The sequence below is a fragment of the Giraffa tippelskirchi genome, chromosome 5 (assembly GCF_054371585.1).
Source record: "Giraffa tippelskirchi isolate mGirTip1 chromosome 5, T2T-mGirTip1v1.2.pri, whole genome shotgun sequence".
NCBI lineage: Eukaryota > Metazoa > Chordata > Mammalia > Artiodactyla > Giraffidae > Giraffa > Giraffa tippelskirchi.
Window position 1 is genome coordinate 2,370,088 of NC_137279.1, and position 15,218 is coordinate 2,385,305.

The window sequence follows — 15,218 nt, forward strand, 5'->3', positions numbered from 1 at the left end:
AAGCCTTCGGTGGCTCCCCTGGTTTGTGGGAGGGACTCTGGATTGCTCAGGTTGGTGTTCAAAGCTAGGACTTGGCTCTGACTTCCTTCTCATGTCTGAATTTTTCCCTTGAGACTCCCTGCATTCCAGACAGGCAAAAGTCCTCATCCTTTCCCAGACGTGGAGATGCCCACTCCCAAGCTAGAAGACCGTCTCTTTTCTCGGCATCCTGCTCTAAGCACAGTGTATCTTACACAGAAGCGAATTGTAAGAAAGTTAAAGCAGTGAGAGTTCAACTCATGTCTTAAGTTTGATCTCCTAGTGTTAAATCTGTAAATGCAAGTACTTAAGGTGTATCTGAATGTCTTGGCAGCATCCTAATGTATCTGCCCTCCTTTGGCCCAGGCATCCTTCTCGGTGTTAATGTGGCATATCTGAACTTCTCTGCTACGGCAGTTGTCACGCAGCAGTAGGCTTTTGTTCTCTTCCTCTTTATCTTCGTAATCCTGATGCTAAGCACAGGATCTGACACCCAGGCAGTCCTTTCTTAGGTCCTGACCCCCTTTATCCATTGCATGTGGAATGTGCCCACATCATGACCTCTATCTATCTGACATGTAAGGATCATTGGTTTCCACGTCTGCGTCCTCTCTGAACTATAAGCTCGGTGAGGCCAGAGGCTGTAATTTTTCTATCTATACATCCTGCACCTGGAACATAGTAGATGCTAAAAATATATTTGCTGATTGAATGAATGAATGAGTCATTATCATTGGACACTGCAGATAAATGCTCAAGTAAACTTTCAAAAGATAAATGACCTCCGTACAAAACCTGTAAAGATTGTGTTTCAAAATGGTCACTGTCCATTAAAAGCAAGTAGTCCCAGAAGATTGTTAGCTGCATAAAAGTTTCCCCATTATTCTCTAATTGGTGCCTAGCAGCTAAAACTCCTCTTGTTTTGTCTATTTCCCTGACAATAGATATGGATTCTCTTCTGGGTCTCCCTGAAGTGAAATGCAATCTGTAAACATCCCATAGCTTCAATATATTGATTGAAAAACTGGAGGCTTCATGTAACTTTTATCTTTTTACAACTCATATTATCTTAAAGGTTATATTTATATGCAGGACATATTTGTAATAGCAAGTTTTTAATAGCACTATTCTTGGACGGGGATGGCAGAGAAATTTCTTAACCCTCCAGGAACTGATTCTAAAGAAATTGTATTCTAGTTCCGTACTTATATTTTAGTCAATATTTTGACTCTGGGGGAAAAAAACTTTATATTGCAAATTAAAAAATATTCTAAACAAGAAAATATTGAGAAAAAAAATCTAAAGATCACTTTCAGAAAATTTAAATAAAAATGGTAGTAGCATTTTTTTCATACATTAATATATAACTTGTAAAATGAATAAAAACAGACAATTCACATCCATAAGGAGATTATTTCTCTGAAACTCCTGAAAAAAAAATCCAGCTTTGAGTTAGAATGTATGTCTTTATATTGAAATACTTTTAATCATTTTAAAAAATGATATTTCTTAAATATATTTAAAAGTACATTCTTACAGAGAAGTAGCATTATAAGACAATCAGAACAGTGGAAATTCAATGATTGTTTTAAGTTTATTCCCCAAATATTAAATCTGAAAATGTAAGTGCTTTAAACACACTTGAATTTTAGCAGGTTTACAGAAACACAGAATGGTTCCCTTCAAGAATGATAAAAAAAAAATTAAAATATAAATAAAAGTAAATAGCTGTTATAGTCTGTCTAAAACAAAAAAACCCGTCTATATTACAGTGCCATGGTTTTATTAGTATATCCTTTTAAAATGTGGATCAAAGACAGCAAGATTGTGGGATTCATTAATATATTTTGTACTATTTGTATTTTTGTATATCAAGAAACTCAAGCATCTGTGGGAGTGCAGGCTGCAGTGGGGGTCGGGTACCTTGGGAGGGTGGGTAAGAGATGTTGACGGTGATCAGTGATAGATGAGTCTCAGCTCACTGATACAGAGGCCAGAAACTTCGGAGTGGCCTCTTTGATGAAACCCCAAGGGCAGCGCGGAGAAGGTGGTCCCTCACTCAACCGATGTGGTGTTGATTGGCCAGCAAGGAAGCCAGGTAACCTGATAAGTCTTTGAGAAAATCTCAGAGTAACTTTAGATGTGAATCGCGGAGTTATCTTTGTATCAAGGGAGATGAATGAAGCACAGCCCTGTTTATCTGGGTGATCGTTTAGTACATATTGAGTCCGTTCTTCCACACTTTTCCTTTCGATACCCTACAGCTCTATTCTGGATGCTGAGAGGGAAAAGAGGATGAGAATTTAAAGTTCTTGCTTTGTAACTAGAAAATGCCGTTCAGTTGGTTTAAAAGTGGTAAAATCAGCACGTCCACCGATTGTTTTGTCTGCGACCGACCGAGGGCCTCAAAGTACTGTCCACAGGTGGTCCCCAAGCTGGAGAAGCCCAAGGGAGGGAGGAGGCAGGTCGTGATGGGTGGTCCTGGTGGCGGCAAAGGCAGGGAGTGGACCACGTTTCAGGGTGAATTTCCAGGCCAGAGAGAAGAAATAACAAGTCTGGAGTGGAATGTCCTGACTTACTAGGGTGGGGGTCTGAGTCCCCTGACCCTCACTGCCTTCCTTTGTCCCTTTAAATCCCTCCTCTACCCAATATGTCAAGATGAAGGGGGAGATTTCAGAAATTAAGCGGATATTCTTTACAGGCTATTTTATTTTACACACTAATGTCTAGGCTCAAAAGAGAAATAGAGAAAGGAGAACAGGAAAAACACTGGGTTGACTGGACTCCTGAAAGTGTATCTAATTGGTATTTGTCACAATTGTGTCAATTGGTAACTTCAGAGTCACATACAAAGATAAGATCATCCATCCTCATTTTGGAGGATTTTTAAAAATCTTCCACAGTAATTATCAGAAGAGCTTCTACTAGAAAGGACTTGTGGATACAGCTGGGGAAGGAGAGGGTGGGATGAACTGAGAAAGTAGCATTGACATATATACACTACAGTGTGTGAAATAGATCGCTAGTGGGAACCTGCTGCGTAGTCCAGGAGCTCAGCTTGGTGCTCTGTGATGACCTGTGGGGATAGGAGTTGGGGCTGGGAGGGAGGCTCTGAAGGTGGGGGGATATATGTACACCTATGACTGATTCATGTTGTACAGCAGAAACTAACACAATAGTGTAAAGCAACTATACTCAAATAAAACAATTTTTTTTTTTTAAAAGAAGAACCTCTACTAAGTACTGTTTTACGTTTGAGAGAAAATACTGTTTGTGGTGGCTGCTTGCCAGAATTATTAATTGGCTTTATCATTAGCCAGTCAATCCTAAAAGAAATCAATCCTGAGTATTCATGGGAAGGACTGATGCTGAAACTGAAGCTCCAAATACTTTGGCCACTTGATGCAGAGAGCTGACTCATTGGATAAGACTCTGATGCTGGGAAAGATTGAAGGAGAAGGAGGGGACGACAGAGGATGAGATGGTTGGATGGCATCACCGACTCGATGGACATGAGTTTGAGCAAGCTCTGGGAGGTGGTGATGGACAGGGAGGCCTGGCGTGCTGCAGTCCATGGGGCCACAAAGAGTTGGACATGACTGAGCAACTGAACAGCAACAATCACTAATGAGATACGTGTTTTTGGAAAGTCTCTTTACGTTGATATTTACTTTCTTCAATTTCAACATTAGGCGGGGTACTAAATAATTTCTAAAGTCTCTTCAGCAACTTGACAATTTCTGGATGTAGTGATTTTGGCTGAAATTGAATCTTCTTCCTTTCCCCTGTTGGCCCCATCAACACACAAAGAAAAAGATTTTAGTATCTCGTCGACAATTAAACAAGACATTGGAAGACAAAACATCTCACAAAACTGGAAACTCCTGAATCCCTGAGACTGTCATGCACACAATTGCTTCAGTTGATCTGAATAATTTGATTTGTCACTGAGTTCCTATCTTTTTAATTCAGTAGGTGGGGGGTGGGGGGTGGGGGATGCTCAGAAATAAAACCCCTGATGCTGGACTGAGTTGGTCGGCCACCTGCTGGCAGGATGTCTGATGAGACTCTGTGGAAGAGGGTCTCAGTGAATCATCATTTGTAAATCTATAATCTGTATTTACGCATCTCTGTCTGGAATGGGTCTCGAGACTAGAAGCTATCAAACAAGGAGGAGTCTCCTACGTTTCCCCCCGTCGGCACCTCTCGATGGCTTAACCTCCCCAGTCAAAATACCGATCGATGTCACCGTGACAGATATTTTTTCTCCTGTGATAGTGTCTGTAAATCAAACCCCATCAGGGTATAACAGAAGCTATCATGACACTACATCACCCTTTGCAATTCCACCCGTGTCAGAGAACAATAAGCATTACTTTAAAGGAAAATATTTTTTGAAAATAAATTGAGGCAGTATTTCAAAAAGGTGAATTTTGTGGTGCAAAGTATGGTTGGAAATACTGTTCCTGCTTTGTGTCTGGAAAGATACCCTTCTTTTCTTTTCCATTTGGTTGTTATTGAACATGGGGGAGAGAGGAAAGAGGACCAAGTAACAAAAGGAAAGTGCTGTGGGGAAGACAAAGAAGAAGATGTCTCTTCCTTGCTTACTGATTAGTAGAGCGCGGACCTCAGTGGTTCTAACAGGAGACAGGAAGTGTGTGGTGGAGACCCGAGATTCTGTCTGCAGGGACCACAGAGGGAGCGGAGGAAACTGGGGCTGGCAGGGAAGGGGGACGTCCCCGGGACGAGGAGGGCGTTGGGTGGGAAGTGTTGCTAATAAGCAGAGTTTACTGTAAAAGATTCTTGAAATGAGCATGAATGGCCGGGTCAGCCTGAAGCAGGAGAGGAGGGCGAAGACTGGAGTCCATGAGTTGGCCTGGACGTGAGCATGAGGGTTGCTGCTGGGGGTTCTCTGCTGTGACTTGAGTTTAGGGCAGAGGGTCTGCAGGAGGCGGGTGCAGCTCAGCTGTGCTGTGGGGCTCTTCTATCAGAGCTTACAGGTAAAGAATTGGAGCAAGTAGGTGGCACTGGATTTTCACCCTGAGGTCCCACAAGGTGGGAAGCTTGCCTTTCCCCTGGCTGTCTGCCAGGACCAGCACACAGGACGTGCCTGAGGACCCTGGTTCTGCAGGCAGACTGCCCAAGTTCAAGCCCCAGCTCTGCCATTTACGAGTCCCGTGACCTCAGAGAAAGTTTCCTCACACTCCATGCCTCAGTTTTACCTTCTCTAAAATGGGCGTATTGATGTATACCTACCTTGTAAGGTTGTTGTGAGACCCTGTCACCTTAATGCCTGCTAAGTAAAGCTTCCAGAATGCCCCCAGCATGAGGCATGCCTGGCGACCTAACTCCATCCATCCGTGGCTGTGACCCTCCACCCCGACCATGCTTCTCTTACCAGAGACTGAGGAGAGGTGCAGAGAGCAAAACCTGAACTTCACATCCATAGGTGTCTGGGTAACTGCTCAAAACACTTTGATGTTCATAGAGAAGCACTTTGCCTGGAGTCATTCCAAATGTTGGGACAATGAAATCTCCAGGGCACAGCCAGGAAAACCCCTTCTGTGAACTATAGAAGGGCCAAGGATCATTTAAATATCCCCGATTGGGAAGAAGCACAGAGCCTGATATTAAAAAAGAAGAAGAATCTATTAGTATTTGAGAGAAAGCTGATTACAGAGGGCTGTAGAGAAAGGAATGTTAAGAGGATTAAGTGTGGGTGACCAAGCCTCCTTTTCCACGGGGACCTTCTACCACCGACACCATCCCAATCAGTGGTACCCAAAGGCAGTCCTTACCTCTCTATGTCTTTCCTGCTCAAGAGTGAACTCAGGCTGTGGCCAAAGGTAACAATAAATATTAAAACCTTTATTATCAATGTTTGATAACAGCGTGAAACATTTATATTTTATGTATTATTTTGTTTGCTGAAAAGATGCAGGTGGTTTTAAAGATGCTATGGCTAGGTCGTTTTTAAAAAGAAGATCTAATTATCTTCCCACCAATTTCCCTTTGTTAGAACTGAGTGGAGAGCCCCAAACAAAGAAAGCTGTGTTAGAAGGAGGCTGGGAGGCTGCCTGCTAGCTCACAGCTAAGTAATTTGTTCTGAATCAAGGTCGACAGTATAGAGGCTGTTGTGCTTTGCCTCTTTCTTAATTTTCTGTTTAACTTCCTTCACAATCTTTCTGTGATTTAGAAACAAATGAGTGCAGACATTTTGGCAATTATAAAAGCTGTTTTCAAATGACAGAGAGCATTCACACAAGCCAGGACATTAAGAATTCCTTCGTCGGGCATGTGGCAAGAGCTCGTTCCATCTGTGGGTGTCTTTGTGTAACGTAAAAATGAAAAGCACCCAGGGTCCTCCATCTGTCTATATCGACATAATTATGCCAGTCATCCCACATCTTTGGTTATGATCAATGTTAGACATATATTAATATTTTAAAAATGTATAACACAATGGCATTAAGAAAAAAATCCCACTTGCGTCTGTAACCCTAAATCCCTTGCTGGCCGGAAGAAGCGGTCAGACCTTAGGAGGCTGGCTCTGGAGGGAGCACTCCCGGGTTTGGGTCCTCACCCTGCCTCTCACTGCCTGGGATCCCGAGTGTAACACCCTCTGGGATGTAACTCCTGTCTGGAGACTAGAGATGCTGGTCAGTAAGTGTTTATAGTAGAGATTCTTAACAAGGTATTTGGTGCAGAGCAATCTGCCTGTTCAATGGTAGGGGTTTAGCCACTACTGACAAGACTTGTTTTCCTTCCTGGTTTTAGATGTGAAAATGATTCGTTACATACTTCTTTTATATGTAGTTATCCTGCCAAGTCATTTAAAAGCTATATTTTGGTGCATTAAAGAATGTCTAGCTTCTTGAAAGTGTTCAACTATTTCTTAAAAGTGAAGAATTTAGCTTATCAAAATATTTCACTGTTTCTTGAACATCCAGCATCACAGATCTAGATGGATATAGATATAATTCCAGAGCATACTGTGTGTGTGTATGTGTGAGTGACTGTTCTAATCAACTCTTCTTGTATATGGTTATGTATTTTTATTCTTACCTGGCTATGATTTAAAGTGACTGTGGAAAAATTTTAGATATTTATTCTAATGTGCTTACTAATGTCTTCCATTTGAAGTCTGGGAGTCACACACAATATAGACCATATGTTTCCTCCATAATTAAGTACATATCTTTCTAGGAACCAACAAGAACACCTCTGATAATAACTTCTCCAAGTACAAAGGCCCATTCAGCCATCCAGTTGAGACATTATTGTTGTTATTTAGTCACTAAATCATGTCCAACTCGCTTGTGACCTCATGGATTGTAGCCTGCCAGTCTCCAGTAGCTCCTCTGTCCATGGGGTTTTCCAGGCAAGAATACTGGAGTGGATAGACATTCCCTATTTCAGGGGATCTTCCCAACCCAAGGATTGAACCGAGGTCTCCTGCATTGGCAGGCGGATTCTTTACCACTGAGCCACCTTGGAAACACTTCCAGTTGAGGTATTTGCTAATTAAAAAGCAAAAGTCATAACCAATTGAATATTGATTTAGAGTTCCTGCAGGTCAAGTGGCAAATTAGTGTAGGAGAGAACCCATCTGCAGGCACCCCATGTCTGCAGAAAGCCTTGTTAGCTGAGTTTGGTTGGTGGTCTTAAGTCTCCAAACGCTTGTCCTGACCAGTGGCTCTTCTGGAACTTCCATGTCCACACGTAGCCTGGGTCTTGTCATTCTGTGGAGTAGATGGATCCCATGCTCACCCAGGGACCTCAGAGGCCAACCTGAGGACTGGGGATGGTTGAGGACAGGATGGCCAACTGAACTTGGCAGTATTCCTTATTTATTTTTGGCTGCGCTAGGTCTTCATTGCTGTGCTTGGGCTTTCTCTAGTTGCAGCGAATGGGGGCTACTGTTTGTTACAGTGAGAGGGCTTCTCACTGCAGTGGCTTCTCTTGTTGTGGGGCCTGGGGCCTAGGCATGCAGGCTTCAGTAGTTGTGGCTCAGGGCTCATTAGTCGCGGCTCATGGCTCAGTTGCACCCCAGCACTTGAAATCCTCCTGAACCAGGGATGGAACCCATGTTCCCTGCATTGGCAGGCAGATTCCTATCCACTGTATCACCAGGGACGTTCTGACAGTATATCTGTTGCCTGGGAAAGTGTGTTATTGTGCTTGATGAAGCAGAAGGAATAATATTAATTTAAGTGATTTAGAACAATTTCTTTTGACTATAAAAATAAGATGCATTTATTGTTTAAAATTTGAAAAAAATCAAGAAAAGCATAAAAGAAAATTACTTATAACCTTATTATCCAGTAGTGATGTCTGTTAATGTCTTGGTGAATTTCCTTCTGGACTCTCCTTGCCCCCAACCCCTTTACTAGTTGCCCCTTTACATCATTTTAAAAGAAGAGACTATAAAAAGGGGGAAAGAGAAAGAAATTAATGAATAGAACCAGAATTGAATGATTCATCTATTCAGCAAAATAATCCCAAGGATATGGAAATTAGTATACTGTCTCTGTTTATTATGATGTCATTCATCTCAAACCAAAAAATATATCTATGAGTTATTTGTTTTTTCACATGTGTAAACAAGGGGCGTGCATTACCTGCTTTTTTTTTTTTTTTTGCAACAGGGGTTTCAGGAATAGGAATTTCATTCCATGATTCATACCTCAGAATTCTGTATTACTTTCTATATCATTGTTTCTTGGAGGACAGGGAGAGAAATTATACCAGAAAAAGGAACGATTCCAGAATTATAAAGGCTGAACATTATGGATGAAGCACAGAGTGGGTGTCATACAGTATCATCGAAGTCCAACTGCTTCTGATGGTTGGAGACTTGTCAGTCAAGTTTTGCACAGCTTAATACTCAGGGGTTGCAAATAAATATCTTATTAATTACTTGCTTGTAAAGGCAACTCTGTACAAGAAGAGGGTGTTGAGACAATATTGTATATTTTATTTTTCATCTGTGCTGCTGGATTTTGAATTCTGTGAGGAAAAAGAAAGAAAGAAAAGGTTCATTCTGGTGGTTCATAGTGCTGACCTGTCAGAGGAAAATCATTTCTTTTAAATGACACTGTTGCAGATAAAAATTAAAATTTAGTGAAAGATGGGAGATTAAATCTTCTGAGTCTTGAGTGAATTTCTTACATGTTTCAGGCCAGTAGGGATTTTCAAGTTGCTTATAACCTTACCTGTTAAATTTTTAACATCCCATTTCAGTATGCTTTACCGTCCAAGTCGAATTTAGAACACATCTACCTGTACCCTCTTTTAAAGGGAATACACTTTCTCAGCTTGGGTGCACTTCTGGTTAAACCAGTCTTCAGAGCTCATCAGTTTAATGTAAGCCACAAAGGAGAGCTCACCTTCAGAACTGGAGTTTTCCGAACCTTTGACATGTGCTGCGTGCTAAATCGCTTCAGTCGTGTCCAACTCTTTGTAACCCTATGGGCCATGGCCTGCCAGGCTCCCCTGTCCATGGGATTCTCCAGGCAAGAATACTGGAGTGGGTTGCCATGCCGTCCTCCAGGGGATCTTGCCAACCCAGGGGTCAAACCTTGTCTCCTGTATCTCCTGCGTTGGCAGATCTGTTCTTTACCACTAGCACCACTTGGGAAGCCCACCTTTTTCCCAATCTAGGGATCGAACCCAGGTCTCCCACATTGTAGGCAGATTCTTTACCATCTGAGCCACCAGGAAAGCCCATCTTTGAAACACTAGAAGCCAAATGTAGTGTGATTTTTTTTTTTTTTTGCAAAAAAAATTTCTCACAAATTGAACAAGTTAAATTATGAAACTGGTAAATGTCCTATAATAAAAATGTATAAGCAATGCAGGGGAAAAAGAAAGTCTCTTGGACCCATACTGCTTTGATTCTCAACTACTTCAGTGATACAAGATCATAATAAAATAATTGTCTTTTGTTGAAAATTTGATATGATATATTATAAATTTGTTTTTAATATTAAAAATTAAATTCAAATTAATGAATGGTTTTACTTGTGGGATTACTTAGACTCTTGTCTAAGTATGTTGAAAAGAACCACATTTCTGAAATTACTTAACTTCTATTTTGTTGCAGCTACAGATGCAAATAGTTAACTCTGGAAAAGAGTTTCCCTTAATTGTGCTTATTTTATTTTAAATTAACTAATAAATCACAAATATTTGTTAAATACTTACCATATGCAAGGCATAGTAGTAAATACTACAGAGAGGGCAAAATAAGTAAAAGTTATCTATTTGGGGAGCTTAAGGATTTACCCAGAGGCATAACACACTCAAATAAGAAACTATTGGAGGCAAAACAGTTTATGGTAAAATGTCTATCAAACCTTAAAGGAAATCAGCCCTGAATATTCATTGGAAAGACTGATGCTAAAGCTGAGGCTCCAATACTTTGGCCACCTGATGTGAAGAGTCGATTCATTGGAAAAGACCCAGATGCTGGGAGAGATTGAAGGCAGGAGGAGAAAGGGATAATAAGGGATGAGATGGTTAGATAGCATCACTGGCTAAATGGACATGAGTTTGAGCAAATTCCAGGAGATAGTGAAGGACAAGAAAGTCTGGCATGCTGTAGTCCCTGGGGTTACAAAGAGTCAGACATGACTTAGCAAGTGAAAAACAACAACAATCTATCAAACAAATTTTTGACCGGAATCATAATTGGAAATCATTGACAGGAGATAAAGATTATTTGTCTCACTAATAATGTTTCATTGTTTATTAGAAATAAATAATTTAAACTGGTATAGTTTATTACTGTAGGTAGCAAAATCTTTCTAAATGTGTGTGTGGTTTTTTTTGTGTGTGTATGTCTATGTGTGTGTATTTGTGTGTATATGTACACACACACACATATATATACCTAGTATTGACAGAGGATATGTAAATATATCCATATATATCTGTGCATGTCTATCTACATCTATATATAAAATATCAATTAGTAAAGGGAAGAGTGAATCAGAAGAAAAATTTTTATGTCCTTTAGCATCTTCACTAAAATTTAATTAGATGTGAACTTTGAAACTACAGCAGAAAGTTTAAGGAAAGAACAAGTGGAATTGAAAAACAATTGCATAAAGTATCAAGAAGCTAGGGGCCTGCCTGGTGGCTCAGTGGTAAAGAATCTGCCTGCCAAGGCAGGAGATGTAAGAGATGCGAGTTCGATACCTGGGTCGGGAAGATCCCCTGGAGGAGGAAATGGCAACCCACTCCGGTATTCTTGCCTGGGAAACCCATGGACAGAGAAGCCTGGTGGTCTACAGTCTGTGCGGGTGCAAAAGAGTAGGACACAACTTAGCGACTAAACGAGAACAGCAGCCAAGAAGTTAGGTGAGGAGAGGTCTGCATCAATCTAAAATCTTGGCTCTAGGTTCATATTCAAGGTGCATGTCTTAATTGTTCGGCTGCTGTCACAGAACACTGCAGACTGGGGGCCTCACGAGCCAAAACTTCCTTCTCCCAGATCTGGAGTCTGGAATGTCCAGTGTCTGGTGTGGGTTTACTTCCTGCTTCAAAGGGGATGCCTCCTCACGTGGTGCCCCCAGGGGGATCGCTTTTATCAGGGTGCTCATATCACCCAGGAGGTGCTCATGCGTATCAGTTGTGTCCAGCTCTTGCTGACCCCAAGGACTGCAGTCCGCCAGGCTCCTCTGTCCATGGGATTCTCCAGGCAAGAATGCTGGAGTGGGCTGCCATGCCCTCCTCCAGGGGGTCTTCCCGGCCCAGGGATCGAACCCGCGTCCCCTGCCACTCTTGCATCGACAGGCGGGTTCTTTACCACTGAGCCACCAGGAAGCCTAACTAATCATCACTCCACCTCAAGGGACCAGCACACTGGGCGTTAGGTTTCTACACATGAATTTAGGCATTCAGGCCTCGGCAGGGCACGTGAGAAAAAATAAAATGTGGTCTCGACAACTTAACTGCTGATTTGGAGAGCAAATGCCCATAAGACAGAGTAAGAGGCAAAGGGCTGAAAATGGTGAGAGAAAGCAGATATGAAGGATAATGTCTAGAGATTACTGTCAAAAGTATTTCTGAAGAAAAGTGCAAAATATGACAGAGACTTGTTAGGAAAAACCAGTGTGTTAAGATATCTCAGCAAACAACTTATTAAAAAGTTAAACAAAAAGAGCTTTATATGCATGCAAGGAGAAAAAGAGATGACTTGCCAGAAACCAAGGTTCTGTAAGGTGTCTCTCCTATCATCTGAAAGATCAGAGGGCAGTTTTGAGGGAAAAAGATGTTGACTCCCAAATTTTATACCCAGACACATAATTCATGTTCAAGCGCTCCAAATGGTATGATTCTTTTTTATACCTTGAAAAAAAATTGCTTGTATCTGTCACCAGGTGGATGAGGCAGAATCGAGTTCAAGGATGGAAGCTTCATGCACAAAAGAAATGGCAGCAAATCGCAGAAGCATTTAAGTGTGGAACTTAGGGTAAATACTTGTAAGTATCTGAGAAAAAAGTTCAATGCCAATACTAATACCACCTTTACAGAAAAGATATAAAATGTAACAATTATTTTGTGTAACAACCTGGGAACTGGGGGAGACGTAGGGGTGAGAGGGGAGGAAGAGCTGGGTGGTGAGAGCACATGGGAGTTTTATATGAGAGAGACACACAGGATGCGATATTTAATAATTACTAAGCATCAAAAGTAAAATTTCATCGAAGTTGTGTCTCTTCAGATGGTGATTGTGGCTGTGTTTCTCTTTCAGTTAGTTCACGGGTCTATGGGTAAACACATTTGCTGACTTTGAGACAACGTTCAAGAGAATAAAAATTAATGAAAGAGGGCTAGGGCTGCTAGGAAGTTCATAAGCTGCTTATGAAAGTCAAATTACTTTTTGAGCAGTTGTAACATTTGAATCCACGACATCTTGACCTTTTGACTAAATTTAAATTAAATAGGTTTATTGGAGGAATAAGTATATGATCAGTTAAATGGCTGAGGGCGAGCTGGAGATCCGATTAAGGAGGGCAACAAATGAATATGCTACCCGATATTCTTTTAGAAAAATAATGAAAATGTTTCTTTTATGGGTTTGAACACATGACCAAGAAAATATAACTCTCAGACACCTCTGACCTGTGTTCTTTCTTGTTCAGTCACTCAGTCATGTCTGACTCTTTGCAACCCCATGGAGTGCAGCACAACAGGCTTCCCTGTCCTTCACTATCTCCCTGAGTTTGAGCAAACTCATGTGCATTGCGTCGATGATGCCATCGAACCATCTCATCCTCTGTCCCCTTCCTTCTCCTCATGCACTCAGTCTTTCCCAGCATCAGGGTCTTTTCTTATGAGTCGACTCTTCACATCACGTGGCCAAAGTACTGGAGCTTCAGCTTCAGCATCAGTCCTTCCAATGAATATTCAGGGTTTATTTCCTTTAGGATTGAGTGGTTTCATGTCCTTGCTGTCCAAGGGACTCTCAAGGGTCTTTTCCAACACCACAGTTTGAAAACATCAATTCTTTGGCACTCAGCCTTCTTTATGGTCCAACTCTCACATCTATACATAACTATTGGAAAATATCATAGTTTTGACTAGACAGACGTTTGTTGGCAAAGTAATGTCTCTGCTTTTTAATACGTTGTCTAGGTTTATCATAGCTTTTCTTTCAAGGAGCAAGCATCGTTTAATTTCATGGCTGCAGTCACCATCTGCAGTGATTTTGGAGCCCGAGAAAACAAAGCCTGTCACTGTTTCCATTTATTTGCAGTGAAGTGATAGGACCAGATACCATGATCTTAGTGTTTTGAATGTTGAGTTTTAAGCCAGCTTTTCACTCTTCTCTTTCACTTTCATCAAGAGGCTCTTGAGTTCCTTTTAGCTTTTTGCCATTAAGGTGATGTCATCTGCATATCTGAGGTTATTGATATGTCTCCTGGCAATCTTGATTCCAGCTTGTGCTTTATCCAGCCTGGCATTTCACATGATGTACTCTGCATATAAGTTAAATAAGCAGGGTGACAGTTTACAGCCTTGATGTTCTTCTTTCCCAATTTTGAACCAGTTCATTGTTCCATGTCTGATTCTAACTGTTGCTTCTTGACCTGCATACAGGTTTCTCAGGAAGCAGGTGGTCTGACATTCCCATCTCTTTAAGAATTTTCCACAGTAAGTTGTCATCTGCAGTCAAAGGCTTTAGCATAATCAGGAAGCAGAAGCAGATGTTTTTCTGGAATTCCAAGATATAATGTGTTTTTAAAATTTTTTTTATAAATTTCTTGAGTATAATTGCTTTATACTGCTGTGTTAGTTTCTGCTGTACAGAGAAGTGAATCAGCTGTATGCATACATATATCCCCTCCCTCCGGAACCTCCTTCCCTTGCCCCCATCCCACCCATCCAGGTCATCATGGAGCACCGAGTTGAGCTCCCTGTCGTCTACAGCAGTTTCCCACTAGCGATCTGTTTTACACATAGTAGTGTATGTATCACGGAGAAGGCAATGGCAGCGCACTCCAGTACTCTTGCCTGGAAACTCCCATGGATGGAGGAGCCTGGTAGGCTGCAGCCCATGGGGTCGCTAAGAGTCGGACACGACTGAGCGACTTCACTTTCACTTTTCCCTTTCATGCACTGGAGAAGGAAACGGCAACCCACTCCAGTGTTCTTGCCTGGAGAATCCCGGGGACGGCGGAGCCTGGTGGGCTGCCGTCTCTGGGGTCGCACAGAGCCGGACACGACTGAGGCGACTTAGCAGCAGCAGCAGCAGCAGGAGTGTATATATGTCAATGCTGCTCTCTCAATTCGTCCCATGCTCTCCTTTCAAGATGTAATGTTGAGCTATCAAAGGTCCATGTCAAACTTGTCACTACCTTGAAACCATGCAAGACATGCCGCTGAGCAGCAGAGTCGCGTCCTGACGAACAGAGGCTTAGCACACGTGCCTTTCGCGTTGTCTCTTTGGTGCCTCAAAGTGTTCACGCCTCGGGGACAAAGCGCTGAAATAAGATTTGCAAGGGCAGGTGGGCAAGGGCAATTGTGCAAGAAAGGTGGGAGGAAGAAAAAGTGTGGTGCCCGACTGTGGCTTGCTCTTGAGAAGATCAGTTTAGGAGCAGTATACAGAATATGTAGGGTCTGAAATCGACAATCTTAAAACTAAAATAAGTTGCTGTATTATTCCTTTAAATGTATCCCATAGAATCCGG

The 15,218-nt window shown here is 41.8% G+C and overlaps 1 protein-coding gene across 14 annotated transcripts in view; it reads left to right on the forward strand.

The window, feature by feature from the left end:
• The window catches only part of LOC145506732 (uncharacterized), a 145,976-nt gene that overhangs the window by 50,394 nt on the left and 80,364 nt on the right, over nt 1-15,218 (forward strand). For 12 of the 14 annotated variants that reach the window (XR_014054229.1, XR_014054234.1, XR_014054238.1 and 9 more), the window contains one exon: nt 12,405-12,506. The gene's annotated coding sequence lies outside the window, so the exon portion shown is untranslated. Of the gene's footprint in view, nt 1-12,404; nt 14,540-15,218 lie in introns of all 14 variants that reach the window. The other 2 variants (XR_014054232.1, XR_014054236.1) reach the window with 2 other exon arrangements.